The sequence below is a fragment of the Aristolochia californica genome, unplaced genomic scaffold, assembly GCF_029961685.1.
Source record: "Aristolochia californica isolate CCGP_79_NKW_82.1479 unplaced genomic scaffold, dmAriCali1.0.hap1 SCAF_6, whole genome shotgun sequence".
Taxonomy (NCBI): domain Eukaryota; kingdom Viridiplantae; phylum Streptophyta; class Magnoliopsida; order Piperales; family Aristolochiaceae; genus Aristolochia; species Aristolochia californica.
In genome coordinates, this window is record NW_027182257.1 from 28154326 (window position 1) to 28160468 (window position 6143).

A 6143-nucleotide genomic window follows, 5' to 3' on the forward strand; every position below is an offset into this window, starting at 1 on the left:
CCACTCTCAGTCGTGAGCAACAGCAAGAACAAGAAGCACAACTCTGCTTTCATCAAGTAGAGTTAGATAGATTGGTGCTGGATTGGAAAGAGTTTAAGGAATTATGCACTATAAGGTTCGGTCCTCCAGCCCATAGTAACCCCTTGGGGGATTTGGTGTTATTAAGACAAACTGTTCCAGTGGAACTATATAAAAAACAGTTCCAAGAAAAATTGGCACGAGCCAGTCGGATGGTTCGCGTAGACTAGTAGATCAATTTATTTACAACATGCCATAATGAGTCATTAAGGTTAGAGGTGGATCTCCATGCACCTGTTGACTTAGCTTGAGCAATGAATCTAGCTTGCGCATTGGAAACTCGATAAAAAGTTCAAAACAAGAGGACAACTTGGCAAGGGGACTGGAACAATTCCAATAGTTTGGAGATGGCTGACTGCAGGGCAAAGAACTTATGTTACAACTGTGATGAACCATACAGGGCAGGCCATCAGTATAAAAGGTTGTTCTGGTTAGAAGTCGATGAAATCATAGAACCACAACAGATTGATGATCCTACTGAGAAAGATGCACTATAAATCTCTCTACATGCTATTACCGTCCAGAAATTTGCCAAAACTATGCAAGTCCGGACTCAGGTGATGGACTAGGACCTTGTCAGCCTTGTAGATTTGGGAAGTGCACATAATTTTATCAGTTTAATAGCTACTCAACAGTTTGAACTACAGATCCTTCCACACTCAACAACAACTATTTCGGTTGCCAATGGAGAAAAAATACCTAGCTATGGCATCAACAAAGAAGTAAAATTTTCAATCGGTACGACTTTCTTTCATTCAGAATTTTTTGTCATACCTCTAGCTGGGTTCGATATGGTATTGGGTATTAAATGGTTGCAAACTTTAGGTCCTATTTTATGGGACTTTACTGCTTTAACTATGAGTTTCGAAATTGGCAGACAACAAGTACTATTACATGGCAGTCAAGTGGACAAGCCACATCATAGGCATACGCTTCACACACAGGACAATCTAGACAGCACTATAGAACATCTCCTAGATGAATTCTCGGACTTGTTCCAAGAGCCCTTCGAGCTGCCTCCCTTGAGGCATTGTGACCATCGGATATGTTTAAAACAGGGCTCAGAAGTGGTGGTAGTTCACCCTTATTGGTACCCACACCACCAGAAAGATGAAATCGAGAGACAGTGCTAAGCCATGCTCCAACAAGGCCTTATTCGCAACAGTCGTTCACCATTTTTGTGACCAGTCCTCCTCGTTAAGAAACATGATGGTACATGGCGATTTTGTGTTGATTATCGGGATTTGAATGCACAAACTGTACAAGATAAGTTCCCTATTCCTGTGGTGGATGAGCTTCTAGATGAATTACACGGGTCATATATATTCACTAAATTGGACTTGCACTCCGGATATCATCAGGTTCGTATGCATCAAGACGACATCAAGAAAACTGCCTTCTGCACTCATCACGACCATTTTGAATTTGTGGTCATGCCATTTGGGTTATCCAACGCACCCTCCACATTCCAGGCGCTAATGAATGAGGTATTCCGCAACTATCTCCGCAAATTTGTACTTCTTTTCTTTGATGACATATTCATTTATAGCCAGTTTAGAACTTAACATTTAGAGCATTTAAGAATGGTATTTCAACTGTTACGTGTACATCAACTATATTTAAAGAAATCTAAATGCACATTTGCGACATCACATGTGGCCTATCTCAGCCATATTATTTCCCATGATGGGGTCAAGATTGATCCCGACAAAATTCAAGCCATTGCCGATTGGCCGCAACCTATGAATACCTCTGCTTTGAGAGAGTTTTGGGGATTGGTAGGATATTACAAAAATTTATCAAGAATTATGGACCGTTAGCAGCACCATTGACAAGTCTCCTCAAGAAAAATTCCTTTATTTGGAATGACCAGGCAACACTATCCTTCTCAGATCTCAAATTAGCTCTTGCATCTGCACTAGTTTTGCAACTTCCCAATTTTGAAGATTTATTTGAGGTCGAGTGTGACGCATCCGGTGGGGGCATTGGGGCCGTTCTACAGCAGCACTTTCACCCTATTGTATATTTCAGCAAACAGTTGGTAGAACAACATCACAAATTGCCAGAATATGAACGCAAGTTAATTGGGTTGGCCAAAGTTGTCCAACATTGGAGACCGTACTTATGGGGCCGTGCATTTCTCATTCGCACTGATCATTACAGTCTTAAATATTTGTTGGAGCAGTGCCTCATGACTTCTCCTCAACAACACTGGATTAGTAAATTGACGGGATTCGACTTTACAATGGGATACCATGTTGGGCAGTTAAACAAGGCGGCCGATGCCTTTCACAACATTTGGATACTCCACCACTTCTCTATGCTATTAGCCAACCTCGTTTTACTCTTTTAGACTTGGTAAAGAAGGAAAATGCCAGCAATTCGGTTCTTCTCAATCTGCACAAAAAAATTATAGAGGGGGCACTGGACTCTAGATGTGCCATTAAGGATTCTCTTATTTAATACTAATTGCACTTATATGTACCACACTTCATAGTTAGTTTTCAGCCATCATCTCTGAATACCATGACAATACTCATGGAGGCATCTTGCACTTCTTACACAAGTGTGGGCCGATATTTCTATGGATTTCGTCGAAGGTCTTCCACAATCTTCCTGTAAATCAGTATTATTTGTGGTGGTGGATATGTTCTCCAAGTATGCTCATTTTATTCCCATGGCACACTCATATACGGCTTCCAGAGTGGCACAGATATTTCTCGAGCATATTGTTCGTTTACATGGCATTCCAGAATCGATTGTCAGTGATCCTGATGCGGTCTTTACTAGCACTTTTTGGCGAGAACTTTTTTGTCTATGCGACACCAAGTAGAAATTCTCCTCATCCTATCATCCTCAAACAGACGGCCAAACAGAGGTAGTTAACCACACTGTGGAAATGTATCTCCGATGTCTAGTGGGCGATCGTCCTAAAAACTGGGTTCAATGGCTACAATGGGCTGAATATTGTTACAACACTTCCTTCTACACTACATTGCAGTCTACTCCATTCAACGTTCTATATGGAAGTGATCCTCCTCGGCTTCTCTCGTATACTCCGGGCTCCACCTGAGTGGACTCTATTGATCAGACACTAATTGAATAGGACTAGGTGCTACAAAATATTTCAGCTCGCCTCCTCAAAGCATAAGTTCATATGAAGGACTTCTATGACAAGGGACACTGGGATATCGCATACAAGGAAGGAGACTACATATGGTTACGACTCCAACCTTACCACCAACACTCAATAGCTGGCCAACACCATCATAAACTTTCTCCAAAGTACTTTGGACCTTTCTCTATTATTAGGGGCGTCAGACCAGTCGCCTATCAACTGCAACTTCCAATAACGGCCAAACTTCATGATGTGTTCCATGTCTCCTTACTTAAACCCTTTCAGGGTCCTCCTCCTCCTTCAACCCCATCACTTCCTCCGATGGACAATGGCTGGGTTATTCTTACTCCAGCTATGGTATTGTGTGCCCACCTTATTAATGACCAGTGGGAGATTCTAGTCCAATGGAAGGACACCAAACCAGCAGTTGCTACATGGGAACAACTAGCCAACTTCAAATAGGTCTACCCAACTTACAAGCTTGAGGACAAGCACTTTCTCTAAGAGGGGGAGGGGGGTTGCAGATGTTGAGGACTCAATAGCTAACCGAGTCACCCGAAGGAGGCACCAATGACTCGTTGAGTTAATTACTTTTACTTTCATATTTTATATTGCTTTCAAGTATATTTTTTCATTAAGTATTTAAGGGTACATACCGCAGGGGCAGAATGGTAATTGTGAAACCCTAAACTCTAATGACGTCAAACCCTATTTAGAGGGTAAAGGAATAGAGAAAAGGCAAGCATTGAATTAGGTTAATAGGGTTTGGAGTTCTCCTTGACAAGCTCTAGGGTTGGGAAGTCTCTTTGACGAGCTCCAGATACAAGTTCTCTCTTGAATCTGCGTTTTCTTCTTTCAATTATGTTTTATCTTGTTCTTACCGAAACCAAAGAGGGAAGCTCTTTCCCTTTTTTCGAGCTCAACCAGAGGCTATAGCCTCTCATTAGTCCATAGCAGCAAGAGAGGGTTCTTCTTTCTCTATCTGAGCAAAGGTAGGGGCTTTCCAACCCTATACTGAGAGCAACCAAAATTAAAGATGCTTCAGCCTGTAGTCCAGTGAGCAGCAGGGTTAGTGACCCCTAACCCTTCTCAGTCGTTAACAGTAGCAAGAACAAGAAGGGTTCTAAACCCTCGCAGTAGGAGCAGCCAGGGCCCATCCCTTTCTTGTCTGAGAACAACAAGGGTTTCTCAACCCTTAACGAGAACAACAACCAAACAGTAAAAAGGAGAGTCTTTCCCTCCTTACCGAGAGCAATAACTCTCTTACAGCACTAGATTCAACAATCCCAGGCCGAGTTACACGATCCATGGCCAGGGACCATAACAGGCCATTCCATGGCCTAGCATCATCTGCCCTCCCTACATCTTTTGCACTCATCAATTTTGTAATGGGTTACTCAAGTAGAGAAAGAGAGACCAGGGATGACTTGGGGAGAATTTAAAAATCTATGCACAGTTAGATTTGGCCCTCCCGCCAACAACAACCCCTTGGGGAAGTTAGTCCTATTGCAACAAATTGGTCCGGTTAAACAATATCAAAAACATTTCCAGAAAAAGTTGGCTCGTGTTGGTGAGAGGGTATTGGTTGATCAACAGGTCTCCCTATTCACAACGGGTCTCAATAAGTATTTATGGCTAGAGGTAGAACTCCTTATGCCTACGGATTTAGCTCATGCAATAAATATGGCCTGAGCAATGGAACAACGACAACAGTTGCAGCAACATAAGCCTGGTTGGTCGGGAGAGAGGAACACTTCCTCCATGTGGCAAGGGCGCCGCTATACTTAATCTCAGGGAGCATCTCCAGCAGCCCCATCCAAACAGACTACGACTATGACTTGGGTAGCCGATCCACGCCCTGGTAATCCCCTACCGAACTTTATAAAAAAATTAGTGAGTACGGAGATGGCAGAAAGGCTGTCCAAAAATTTATGTTATAACTGCGATGAGCAGTATCAGGTAGGACACCAATGTAAATGATTGTTTTGGCTCGAGGTGGAGGATTTAGAGGATCCAGAGGAGCCAGAGGATATTTTCGAGGAGTAACCACTAGAGATATCCTTGCATGCTATTACTAGGCAGAAATCGCCTAATACAATGCAAGTCCGAGTTCATGTCATCGACCGAGAACTGGTGGGACTAGTCGACTTGGGGAGTACATACAATTTTTTGAGTTTGACAGCCGCACAACATCTCCAGCTAAAGATACACACTCATCCGACAACCACCATCTCAGTGGCCAATGGCGAGAAGGTCCCTAGCTATGGGATTAGTAAGGCAATAACTTTTTCCATTGGCTCTATTTTGTTTAATGCTGAATTTTTTGTTATTCCCCTGGCGAGATTTGATATGGTATTAGGCATTAAATGGTTGCAAATGTTGGGGTCCATTATGTGGGACTTTTCGGCTTTAACCATGAGCTTTGATTTGGCCTGGAGACGGATGCTCTTACAGGGCTGTTAGGTGGATAGGGCCCACCACATGCACACTTTGCAGACACAGGAACAACCTGACAGTACTAGTGATGGTCTAGTTGAGGAGTTCTTTGACCTCTTCCAGGAGCCATCGGGTTTGCCTCCCTTGAGGCACTATGACCACATGATTTGTCTGAAACCAGGATCTGAGGTAGTGGTCGTGTGACTGTACCATTACCCACACCTTCAAAAGGACGAGATAGAGCATCAGTGCCAGGAGATGTTGAAACAGGGTCTTATTCGTCCCAGTTGCTCCCTGTTCTCTTCACCCGTCTTACTTGTGAAGAAACATGATGGGACATCGAGGTTCTGCATGGATTATCGGGAGTTGAAAGTGCAGACAGTAAAAGACAAGTTTCTGATTCCGGTAGTGGATGAGCTCCTGGATGAGTTACATAGGTCGTGGTTATTCACTAAACTCGACCTCCATTCGGGATACCATCAAGTCCGGATGCACCTCTCTGATATTGAGA